Source organism: Schistocerca piceifrons, chromosome 3 (genome assembly GCF_021461385.2).
Source record: "Schistocerca piceifrons isolate TAMUIC-IGC-003096 chromosome 3, iqSchPice1.1, whole genome shotgun sequence".
NCBI classification, from domain to species: Eukaryota; Metazoa; Arthropoda; class Insecta; order Orthoptera; family Acrididae; genus Schistocerca; species Schistocerca piceifrons.
Genome location: NC_060140.1, coordinates 904,482,534 through 904,496,134, shown reverse-complemented (window position 1 = coordinate 904,496,134; position 13,601 = coordinate 904,482,534). Strand labels below are relative to the sequence as shown.

The 13,601-nt window shown below is 41.7% G+C and overlaps 1 non-coding gene across 1 annotated transcript; it reads left to right on the top strand.

Annotated features, from left to right (window-relative positions):
• Positions 1 to 11,105: 11,105 nt before the first annotated feature.
• Trnae-uuc lies at positions 11,106 to 11,177 on the top strand. The gene has a single exon. It is a non-coding gene; the product is annotated as a tRNA-Glu (tRNA).
• Positions 11,178 to 13,601: the final 2,424 nt, after the last annotated feature.

The following is a 13,601-nucleotide window of genomic DNA, read 5'->3' as shown; positions in this document are numbered from 1 at the left end:
GTTCCATCACTTACCAATTTATGAGGTATGAATCTCTCAATTGCTGTTGCTACTATATCTTTGAATTTGAGGCACATCTCGTCTACATTTGCATAGTCAGTTCGGAAGGAATGGAGATTGTCTCTTAGGAAGGCTTCTAGTGACACTTTATCCGCTTTTTTAAATAAAATTATTTTGAGTTTGTTTCCGGTGAATTTGGAAGAAACGGTATTGAGCCTAGCTACAAAGACCTTGTGATCACTAATCCCTGTATCAGTCATGATGCTCTCTATCAGCTCTGGATTGTTTGTGGCTAAGAGGTCAAGTGTGTTTTCGCAACCATTTACAATTCGCGTGGGTTCGTGGACTAACTGCTCGAAATAATTTTCGGAGAAAGCATTTAGGACAACGTCGGAAGATGTTTTCTGCCTACCACCGGTTTTGAACAAGTATTTTTGCCAACATATCGAGGGAAGGTTGAAGTCCCCACCAACTATAACCGTATGAGTGGGGTATTTATTTGTTACGAGACTCAAATTTTCTCTGAACTGTTCAGCAACTATATCATCGGAGTCTGGGGGTCGGTAGAAGGAGCCAATTATTAACTTCGTTCGGCTGTTAAGTATAACCTCCACCCATACCAATTCGCACGGAGTATCTACTTCGACTTCACTACAAGATAAACCACTACTGACAGACACAAACACTCCACCACCAATTCTGCCTAATCTATCTTTCCTGAACACCGTCTGAGACTTCGTAAAAATTTCTGCAGAACTTATTTCAGGCTTTAGCCAGCTTTCTGTGCCTATAACGATTTCGATTTCAGCTTCTGTGCTTTCTATTAACGCTTGAAGCTCAGGGACTTTCCCAGCACAACTACAACAAGTTACAACTACAATTGATCCAGGCACGTCCTGTATTTGCCATGCACCCTTTGAGATTGCAGCCCACCCCGTACCTTCCCGAGGCCTTCTAACCTAAAAAAACTGCCCAGTCCACGCCACACAGCCTCCGCTACCCGTGTAGCCGCCAGCTGAGTGTAGTGAACTCCTGAGCTATTCAGTGGAACCCGAAACCCCACCACCCAATGGCGCAAGTCAAGGAATCTGCAGCCAACACGGTCGCAAAACCGTCTGAGCCTCTGATTCAGACCCTCCACCCGGCTCTGCACCAAAGGTCCGCAGTCGGTTCAGTCAACGATGCTGCAGATGGTGAGCTCTGCCTTCATCTCGTAAGCAAGACCGGCAACCTTCACCAAATCAGATAGCCTCTGGAATCCAGAGAGAATTTCCTCAGATCCCAAGCGACACACGTCATTAGTGCCGACATGTGCCACCACCTGCAGCTGGCTGCACCCTGTGCTCTTCATGGCATCCGGAAGGACCCTTTCCACATCAGGAATGACTCCACCCGGAATGCACACGGAGTGCACACTGGATTTCTTCCCCTCCTTAGCCGCTATATCCCTAAGGGGCCCCATTAAGCGCCTAACATTGGAGCTTCCAACTACCAATAAGCCCAACCTCTGCGGTTGCCCAGACCTTGAAGGCTGAGAATCATCCTCTGAAACAGGGCAGGCAGCTGCATCTGGCTCAGCCAGAGACAGTGCCTGAAACCTGTTTGTCAGACGCACCGGGGAGGCTTTCTGATCAGCCTCCGGGGACGTCTTTCGCTGCCTGCCATGCCTTGGAACGACCTCCCAATCAACCACAGGCGAGAGCTCAGCCCCACTGCGGGCAGCAACCGGGGCAACCACAGCGGCAGACCGATCTGGGGAGAGACGGGACGAGGTTGACATCCCCATGATACCCAAGTCCGGCTCCCATAGATACAGGTTCACTTCGTTCAATCCAACGATCTGGAAACAATTCGTGAAGACATGCTGTAGTTCTTAGCCCATAGGCTGGACAGCCATCATGTTGGTGCCACAGGTTCCTCTTAGTCTGCAGAGAAACGTTTTCTAGCATCCGTGGAAGATGGGGTCTCTTACGAGGCTGCAATACTTTGCGCATTCAATGTTCCATGTGTGAAAAATGGCCCTATGAGGTGATGGTTCACTATCCCACACCTCACGTTTACACCCCAGGGACGCTGACGTTCCACCTGACGAAGCTAACACGGATTCTCAACAGACCAATAGCGCATGTTTCGTCGGTTTACCTGGCCATGACGGGCTTCATCACTAAACAAGATACATGCAGTGGCGGATTTACATATAGGCCCACTAGGCACGGGCCTAGGGGTGGCACCTTAAGGGGGACAGCATTTTTTGCTCCTCATTTTAACTTTTTACGTTTTAAAGTAACTGCTCTTACAAGCGACAAAAATTATTAATGTTGTTAAGTAACTTCCTAGTTTAAATAAGCCTTACGTACGAAATTCGACAATACAAGCTTGGAAATATACGTAGTTTACTTGGTGAGTGAATGGAAATTTAACTTGGGTTTCTGTCTGGTATCATCTTTATGATTGTTCAAAATATTTTGAAGTAAGCTGTCAGGACGGCAATCTACAATACAATGTCTGAAACGTTATTATTCCGAAAATGTTGTTGGCTTCTACTTAACCCTACCATATTTTCCCCGTGAAAATACCGGGACCCCTGAAAAGCTGTGATAAACTAATCAGCAGATTCTTAAATGCTGTGACATGTGTGGGCTTCAGTGTGTAAAACCCGAGTCTACTTAAATTTATTGTAGAAAGTATGGGAAGTATCAAGTCAACTCTCCATTATTGTAATTAATGTGAAAGCTCTGTGGTCTTCAATATCTGAACTTTGATTTAATGACACGCGCTTAACAAAACATGTTGATTCTGGGAATGTTTTACATTTTCAAACACATGTTTATACGAGAGGAGCGTAAGCAGAATATTTAATAATGTGTGAAATACACTTCACAAGAGTTTAAAAATTTTGTTTATTTATTTGCTTATTTACTTTTCTGGCGAAGTAAGAAGAAGAAACCAACTTTCGTTTGTCTCATTGATTGTGCTGCAGCCTGCATGATATCAAAGTTCCCACTCTGTGCAATCGAATAGTATGTGGCATTGCAACTTTTATATTAAACTTCTTAACTAAGCTTTTTTTCTTCGAGGAAAGGTTATTTTTATTTTATGTTGGAACAAAAGGTGCATTTGGGTGTAGACATAACAAAAGTGTTCACACAAATGTCAACACACCCCATCAACTGCCAACAGGACTACTTAAACTTTGTAGTCTGTCTTCTCTGCCGCGCGGGATTAGCCGAGCGGTCTCGGCGCTGCAGTCATGGACTGTGCGGCTGATCCTGGCGGGGGTTCGAGTCCTCCCTCGGGCATGGGTGTGTGTGTGTGTGTTTGTTCTTAGGGTAATTTAAGTTAAGTAGTGTGTAAGCTTAGGGACTGATGACCTTAGCAGTTTAGTCCCATAGGATTTCACACACATTTGAACATTTTTTTGTCTTCTCTACTCACAGAAACCGCTAAAATGTTGTAAGAATAAGTGGGATAAGAATCGATCCAGCACACCTCACTGCATGAAACTGCAAAAATTATTTGCTTCTTAAATTAGAAAGACAGTGTCAAGCATATTCAGAACAGATTTGCGTCCCAGCTAAAATTCCGGCGACGCGAGAAACAGAAGCCAAAAAAGGAACTGTCCCGTTTTCTTTAGGAGACGAATTCCAGCCGGCAGGTATGCTTTTACTGTTCAGTGACAACAGAGAAACAGGCGACAATGAAATTAAATTATTCGGCATTATCGTTCTTTCATAGCATACTTAACGTCGAGTAATCCGAGTTGGTTAGTTCATAGCTCCAAGTCGAAAGGAAAAATCTTCGTGCTCGTGTGCCGTGTTTAACGTAAAAAGCTTTGCGCTCATGTGTGGTGTAGTACGATTCGAACTGGGTACAGACTTCTTTCTTTCCTTTTACAATTTTTTTCTTTTGTTTTGACTGTTGGTTGAAAATTTTGTAAGTGCCTTAACATGAATAACAGTGATAAAAGCAAATGTGCAAAATTAAGTGGGGCAGCATTTCGGAAATTATCGAAGGAAAGGCGAGAACGAGAAGCCAATGTCCTAAAAACGTTTGGAAGAGTAGATAAATTTTCGCAAAAAATGTTGCAGGTTCGACTTTGAGTTCAAGTAGTATGGATGGTATTTCTGGCACTGCACCTGTTGTAAAAGAAGTAAATATAGACGAAACAAAAATTAAAAATGTAGAAAAGAAAATTGTTCGTGATTTCGAGCTTCACAAAAAAGTAAGTGTCTAGTCAGATATTAGAAAAAGAAATAACGTCATTAGGGATTATCCTGCAGAATGGTGTGTCAATGAATCAACAATCAACATTCTCTTACACAACATGGCATTAATCAAAATTGTAATGGTGATTTTTCTAATTCAAGAAGATCAATAGGCGACAAAACCAGGTATTTGAACAAAAATGTATTTTGCTGTAAACTTTTAAATGGTGAATCAATTTTGCATGATTTTCTAGTATACTCCTGTACCACCAGTGCTGTTTTTCGTGCACCATGTAAATTGTTCGGAGGTAAGGCCATGATTGCTGCTAATGGTATTGCAGATTGGAGAAATATTTCTAATATTTCATCTCACCATGAGAATTCACTTGAACACAAAAATTCTGAATTATCACTCTTAACAAGAAAAAAGTCACTTGGAACAGTAGATAACCATTTCGAGTCATATGTTGAGACAGAAAAAATGTACTGGCGCAGTGTGTTGAAAAATGTGTTTGCAGTAGTGAAGAAGCTAGTAAGTCCTGGACTTCCCCTACATGGCCACGTTGACAGATTCCATTCATTACATAATGATCAATTTATGATGTCTCTTTAACTATTTATGGTGTCTCTTGAAGTTATAGCCGAGTTTGCTCCTTTTCTCACAGAGCACGTTTAACGATATGGAAATCCAGGGCAGTGATATACATGTAATCTTTCTTCAACAATCTGTGATGAAATAATAGAGCTTCTTTCTGAACGAATAAAAAGAATTATCATAAATGAAATAAAACAGGCCGAATATTTCTCTAAAATAGAAGATTCTACTGTGAATATTTCGCATATTGATCAATTACGTTTCATATTAAGATATGTGAACGAGAATGTGAACCTGTTGAACGTTTCCTTCTATTTTTACCAAACCCAAGACACAAGTCCGAAAACTTACCTGAGGCCATACTAAAAGTCCTGTCTACAAATTCCATTGATATTACTAACTGTAGAGACCAGACATATGACAATGCAAGCAATAGGTCAGGAACTGGTTTTCAGGCACACATTAAAGAACAAAATCCGAAAGCCCATTATGTGCCTTGTGCAGCACATTCTTTGAATTTAGTCAGCACTGGTATTGTAAGCTGTTGTCAGGAAGCATATTCATTTTTCAATGTAGTGCAGAACCTTGAGAGAGGATAAGTTACTCTCTCACCTATTTTTTTGTGTATGGAAATTTATTAAAGATTTTGTTACAACCTGGCTCACCTTGAGCGAGACTCTAGAAAGTTAACAGCCTGAGCAGATGTTGATGGAGCCGGGTAGGGCGCTAAAAGCACGAGTTATTTTTATGGTTCTTAGCTCGTGGAAACGGCATGTTGGAAGCAATTGGCGGAGAGCCCCTCCCTCAGTAAATCTCGCTGGACAGGCCCACAGCCATGCAGGGGAGACAAAGCAGCCCCTCGTCGAGACAGGTCTCCAGCAGAACAATGCCGCAATACCTGCATTGACACCAGCCGAAGCCTGGGCTGGGGGTGACAGACTGAAGGAATGCATCTACACAGTGGAGTTGTAAACCAAATGGTTCAAATGGCTCTGAGCACTATGGGACTCAACTGCTGTGGTCATAAGTCCCCTAGAACTTAGAACTACTTAAACCTAACTAACCTAACGACAGCACACAACACCCAGCCATCACGAGGCAGAGAAAATCCCTGACCCCGCCGGGAATCGAACCCGGGAACCCGGGCGTGGGAAGCGAGAACGCTACCGCACGACCACGAGATGCGGGCAGGAGTTGTAAACCAGGCATTGTGTGCAGAACCACACATAATAAAAATTCACAAGTTTTCATGTTCGCTGGTACTGCAAATAGGCCTGTGACCCACTTTCATCAGTCGCCTCGGTTGTATAAGAAACTCTGGCGTCTGAGAACCGTTTGGAGATAGAATCTTCATTACACCTCAAATCTAGAACTAAATCTTTCAGATTGTATATGTTCGCTTGTTGGCATGGGAAGTGACATGACTTTGGAGAAAAATTATCTTCCCCCTCTATGAAAACTTAAAAAAGCCAGTAATTGGCGGTTTCTTTTTTTTTTTCCAGAGATGCAGATTTCTCAACTTTTGCCCTGGTTCGACATGAGTTAGTGCTGTCGTGTAGGAGGGGAGATTTAGCGCCTCTAGAGCCCTGTGATTGTCTCAAGGTGGCATGAAGGCGGTGTCGTTTCGTGCACTTTGTGGGAGAACAGATTTTTTTTTTTTTCTGAAGAGGTGCAAAGCACTCGCGTGCTGTACTATGGTCTGGTAGGAGACATCTCTGGTCGATGCTCTGGCATGTGTGGTTGGTGCTTGGGACCTGTCCTGAGACTGACTTAACTTGCAAGTAGTTTAGACTGGGGAACCTGTGGTGAAGTTCTTACTACACCGACAGCGTGACTTCAAACGTCTCGGACTACTCGTTTGCCGAGGGCACACTTATTCGTTTTTGGTTTACCGGCCTCGACGTTTGGTGTCCTTGTGTGCTCTGTCGTATAAGGAGCCAAATTGGTCCTTGGTACGACCAGCGAGCGGTTGTGTCACACACTGAAATTTACCGTGATTTCAGGGCTCTGGTAGAGAGTAAATTGCGATCCGTGGCCGCGATCGATTCACACGTGTCACCTCACGCCTCACCTCCGCCGCACACACCCCGCCAGCTGCAAGTTACATCACAGCACAAAGCAGACAGAGTAATGTACTGTTGCTCCGGCATTGTCAGGGTGTACAGATCTCAATCGCCACTTGCTCTCAGCCGCACCTATGTAGTGAAACAACAGTAGATTTAATCACTCAAAGTCTCCTCAGTGCCAGATCAATTCAGACTGCGTTATCCACATTTGTAGGGTCAGAGTACTTGACTCACTTTGGCCACCCAGGATCCTTGTCCATTGTACTCTTCAACCACCTGTTCGTTGTTTACGGCATTCAATCAATAACTTGTTTAGCATAAGTTATGTCTGTCTTTGTTTTCTCGCAGTGCTCGACAACTTGTATGCCGGATGGAAGGAAAGATATAGAACACTGCTAGACTCCTTCACAGATTTCAGTAACCTTAAGAACACTTCACCTGATGATATTGCTGAACGTGTAGCAAAACTCCAAACGTCATATGAAACAGATTTTAAGCCTTCCTTCCCTAGTGCATGTGTAAATTTTGCGGAACTTTTGAAATCTTCTGAGATTGACATACCAGTCGAAATGAGTAAATTTTTACGAAAAGAGAGGTTACAGTCCGTGCTCCTGAAAGCTGACATTGCTCTTAGAATCTTTCTATGTATGGAAATTACAAATTGTTCAGCAGAACGCTCGTTTTCGGCTCTTAAACGACTGAAATCGTACCTACGTTCTAAGTTGTCTGAGGAGAGATTGAACGCCCTGTTCATTCTTCAAATCGAAGCCAACCTCGTAAATGATAACCGTTTGAACTATGAAGATATGATCAACGAGTTTTCTGCTGTGAAAGTCAGATGCAGACTTTGCTGACTGGTGAGTTTATTTATTCATATTAGTTTTAAAAATTTAAGATTATGATGTGATTTTTATTATAGCTTGGAGCACATTCACTAAATTTACAAACAACGTATTACCCGTTTATTTTACAATTGCTGATGCGACAACTCGGAACCAAACCTCGTTTACGTGCAGGCGTGACCGAAGGCGCCCGACACCACTAAACAATACCGGAATGGCCCAGGCCGCTCGGCGCTGTACAGTCAAGTCATACTGATACTGTAGTATATTACAGCTGACGCGTATTCTTGGCGTCTGCTGAAATGTGTGTGTGTGTGAAATCTTATGCGACTTAGCTGCTAAGGTCATCAGTCTCTAAGCTTACACACTACTTAACCTAAATTATCATAACGACAAACACACACACTCATGCCCGAGGGAGGACTCGAACCTCCGCCGGGACCAGCCGCACAGTCCATGACTGTAGCGCCCAAGACCGCTCGGCTAATCCCGCGCGGCTCTGCTGAAATGTGTAGTTATCGCCGAAATGTACGTTATCGGAGAGTACGCTCAGATGAAAAAGTGTTAATAAATAAGATAGTTCAGTTCTGTCGATAAATACGTAAAATCTTTGCTAATATCGTTAGAAAGAGCTATGGAGAGAGTAGTAGCTGCAGTACAAAACTGTTCTGCTCTTACGCGGATTAAAGCTATTGTGTACACTTATTACGCAGCGTCTAGCTACACAGACCATAATGCTTTACACGTTAACTATTGGATTATAAAATAAATTTGATTTTTCCTCACTACTCTGTAAAATTATGTACTAGCAAATCCAGTTCTGTGTTTGTACGTCTGTATTTAGTTATTAGGTCGTGCACCGAAATCTCTAATTCATTTCATTTCCTACGCTTTCCCATAGATTCACTTATTAATAGCGAACGTGTTTTTTTATGTGTTACACATTCAAGTTATTAGACCGTAAAACGACAGCTTAATTTTAATTTTGAACGCGTCTCTGAAAACGCACGTATTAATTTCTACTGTATGACACGTTCGCTTCAATTTTTAGATCAACAACTTTTTTTATTTTCATTTTCAACGGTTTCGTGTAAAAACACATTAAAAGTGAATGTATATCAAAAATTCGTTGTCTCCTACACGCTCTGCTGAATTTTTAGGCCACAAAAGAAAAGTTATTTTCCTTGTGTTCGTTTCTGTTGTCTTTCGACACAAGAGTGTGTTAATACAATGCAGTTTTAAGTTTGTTTTATCTGCTACCGCACACCAAGTACAGTTCAGGAACCATGTTACATTTTGATTGAGCGCGACTAGACCGCTGACGCGTCCTTCAGAACAACGAATAGCAGAGTGCGGAAACAGCTCACAGCGCTCCCACCCAAAACGGCAGTTGTGAAGTGATCGGGTAATAGTTATTATTTAAAACATGTTTTTTTTTTGGGGGGGGGGGGCATATAATATGGTGTGCCTAGGGGCGCAAAATTTTAAATCCGTCACTGGCTACATTATAAATCTGGAGTATCCTGTCATAATGCCTACGACAGAAGTTAACACCATTGTCATAATCGTTTCCTTGCAGCGCTTGATGGAGAAAGATGTGATAGGTATGGAACCTATGCCAATGAAGAATGCGTAGGACACTTGCCTGAGTCATTCCACTTCCTCGCGCGGGAGTTAACGTGCGGCCCAACTGCAGCAGCAGCAAGAACACTAATTTCCCCCTCTTCTGTAGTCATTTGTTTCCTTCCGTTACATTGTCTAGGTCTTACACCACCATTTTCACGTAACTGGCTGAAGAGTCTGATAACTGCTGGGATGGTTGGCGTCTATTAGGATATTTTGCCGCATGCACGTGCAAGAACTGCATTCTTCCTGAACTCTCCATACAATGTGAGCATGTTGGCTTTTTCTGCAGTGGTAAATCTCATCGTCCATTCGCGACACACTCCTTGGACTACCACACACTGACTGACTGGCAAGTAACAAAGCACTCAGGGAACACACACACACACACACACTGTAAGCCAACACAACATAGTGCCTAGCAACTACACAGGTTGAACGGCGCAAAAAAAGTGTAGTTGTGGAAACTTTTCAGAATACAATATCCCGTAAACTACTCGCTCTACAGTCCTGCAACAAATAACACTGACATTCAACCCTACTTTTAGTTTCTTAATGTGTATGTTTGCACAAAAAATACACTTTGTTAAGTATTATTACAGTCTGTTTATTGGATGACAATACGAGCCCCTGACTGCCAATCCATTCTGTGAAAATTGCACATCAGTAGCACTTTCCACTTCTGCAATATACGCGGTGCAAATTTTAGGTGATTCACCCTGTATATTTGGCCACACACGACCGTAAAAAGCCAGACGTATTCGGCTGAAGCCGGGCGCTTGGCAACCCTAGACACGACAGCTGCCTCATCTCCGAATAGTAATGTTGGAACTATCGCAAGGAAACAGTTTCGTCAGTGCCATGTGCTACTTCCGTAGCAGAGAGAATGAACAGGATTGATACAATGTTACTCTGTCTCAGGTCGCGCTAAATACACCTGTATCGCCTACGATTACTTTCTGTCCATGACAGAGCGCTATGTTTGCAGTGTTACGAAAATCTCTGTGTTCTGAGAATTTTAGATGGTAATTTTACATCATTTTTTTAAGGTTGTCCGTGGAACTGAAGCGAATGCCAGTCTGATGTTAAAGGACACGTATCGGATTACGAAGAAGATTACAGTATTCACACATGCACAGACAGTCGTCTTACGATTCGTGCTTAAACGCAGCACGATCAGTTAAGACATAGTAAAACTTCAATCACAGTGTGTTGTATCAAAGGCATGCTGAAAGTAAACAGCTTGTGACCATGGTGTATGCCGTTCGGTGGATTATGGTCGTTCGGTAAGAGAAGAGTTAAGTTCCTTATAAATAGTTTTGACGAGATCATTACGGATTCTCTCATTTTTTTCTCGTTATGTAATTCAAGTATGCGATCTGATGTATTCTTTTCGTAGCTCTCTGGTCAATATTTTCATGGCAACTCCTCTCACCGGTAGTGCATGTACTGCAACATTCTGCGGAATAACCTCATAAACCGAAGTTCATTTCACGCACCTGTACTAAATTAAGAATCTGTTTCTCATTCTGTTGTTGACAGCGTGTAAGAACATGAAAAAATGTATTTCTGTAATTAATTATTTATGCAACGAATGCAGTATGTGAGTAGAGAAAGTCATTGGACCAGCGTTTGAATCAAAGATCGAGAAATTCAGACAGTCATATCAACATTTAGCACTATGCATAAACTTCATAGTACGCATTTAAGGCGACGTACGAACAGCAACAAATGTACGTAGTAATTATGTTTATGGAACCAGCATATCTCGTTCTCCCATGTGGTCTAGTGGCTAGGATAGCTGGCTTTCACCCAGCAGGCCCGGGTTCGATTCCCGGCATGGGAAAATATTTTAATTTCTTCGTTCATGGCTAGTCATTTATAAATTTACCTGTCAATCCCGGATTCTTCAAAGAATCTAACCACTACCCTGAAACAACTTCAAACGTCTGATTACTTTACAGATCACTTCATGTGTTAAATATTTGATGTTAAGCATGTAAGCGAGTAGAAAAGGTTTGAAATTATGCTGAAAGTTTGTTGGAACTCACTAAGTGCTCTAATTCTCGAATACTGGGTGAATAAAGTCTGGGTATTCGCACACCGTCCATTACACTGCCTCAAAACAAACACAGTTTCTGTGAAACTTGACTTAATGTGTTAAGTACATAATGACAGGATTTTAAATTTTTGAATGTGATCGGTAGTTATGCGAAATATTGAAAATCAAATTTTTGTTGCCCCTTAAAGCATTAGCTAGACAACCTGCAACTGGCGCTGCGTGCCAGTCGCCGGAATGGCCGCCTAGTAATATAGGCAGGGATCTAGCGACGTTATCTGTTGAAGGAAGTCATTATAGACACTAAGAAAAAAATATACAGCAAGCACTACAGTATAGTTTGAAGAGCAGTTATACAAACGAAAAGTACTTTCATTACACAGTCAGAAGATAACGACATAATTTCCACAGAACGAAAACTGTCGGACGTCGGCCTGCATTGTTTAGCACATGATACTTTGTTCCCATCTGCCGTTTCACTGAAATAGGCCATCAGTAATCTAATTGCTTTAAAGAACGAAGTTCATTTCATCCTAATGCTCCCAGATAAATTAAATTCTTTAGTGGCTTATTTGAGTTTGATTGACCATCATTATCATTCCAACTAGTCGGTCTTCAGAAAATATTTACTCCTTACACGTTCTGAGACAGTCATTGCCCTAGGCATACTTAGGAGCTGGTAATAGGGACTACTCACACGAAGTTGATTTAGCCATAAAATCTTTCACTTGAGAATTTGGTAAAATAGATTTTATTGTTTGGTATTCTGGCAACACTTATGGTAAGTGAAGGAATCTGTGTAAGAGGAGGGCATGAATGTTTTTGGAACATGAGAGCTTAAAACCCTTACACTGAACTTCAAACTCTGCAGTGAGTATCCAAAAACCCGAACAGCAAGATTCATCAGGAACCTCAGACTAATAACTCTGCTTAATAATCACTATAAGAGAATGACCCATGTACTAACACAAAGGCTGAAGACAGTAATGCATATAGTAACTGATGCTAAGCAAACAAACGTCGTCCAGGCTAAATCGATTATACAGGTCGCCTGCTGCTTTAGAGATATAATAGCCATAGCATAAAATGCATTATAGTGTCTCCCTACTTTCAAAAGGCCTTTGACACAGTAAACCGTCATTATTTATTTGAAAACATGAAAGCAATGGGTTTTTCACAATGTTCTGTCAATTTAATATTCCAGTTATTAATCCAAAGTCCATCCAGAACCCTAACAAACAGTCAGCTAACACGAACATGTAATTGCAATAGTTCGGTAAGACAAGATTGCCCAGTGTCGATGGCCCTGTTGGCCATCGCATTAGAACCTCTGCTGGCCACTCTGGAACAACAGTTAAGAGTGTTAAACACGAATGCCAAAAATATTGTATGTAGGGCTTATGCTGCTGACAAGAGTCTCGTGGTTAAGAATGACAGTAAATCATTGTCAGTGATACAGAAAGGCTCTCCAAATCATTGGCCAGAACGAACTGACACCAGGATCACAATTAAATAAATCAAAATAAAATATTATGAATATTGGGCACAGAATACCTATACAAGACACAGGACAACTAAAAAGATGGTCTTGCACCTGAAAATATTAATTATCGACAACAGATGGAACATAAAGGACACAATCATTGCTAATTACAAAAGAAAAGAAAAGCATAGGAGTAAGTGTAGCACAGCTTGAGGAAACTCGACAACTTCAGAGGGCATCACTTGCAAATATATATATCATTTTAAGAATCGTCTATGTGGCGCAAGTGATAACTACTCCTCGAGACCTGGCTACCAGAACGATGTCGGTCTGAGTTCAATTCGTAATTGTGGAAACATTTTCAGAGTTAGATTTGACACTAGCTCTACCTGCAGAAGACAGTGGAATAAACCTGGATGTTAGTGTCAAGTCCATAGTTTTATATGCATGTACAATGTATAAGCTGTGGGAGATATCATCCAACACTTTAACATCTCATTTGCACAACATAATTACTCTTGTTAGTGTGAATTTGCCTAAAAATGTGCAAAATGCCCCAACCATATCTCACCTTCTTACGCATTTTGAATCGAATTCAGTTATATATAGACAAACATTCCAGCGAAAAGAAGGCTATTGGGAAGCATTCTGGAAAAATATCAGTTGAAAGCAATTAACAGAAACTTTCCACCTAACACAAGACATTATGACATCCACCTAGCAGACAC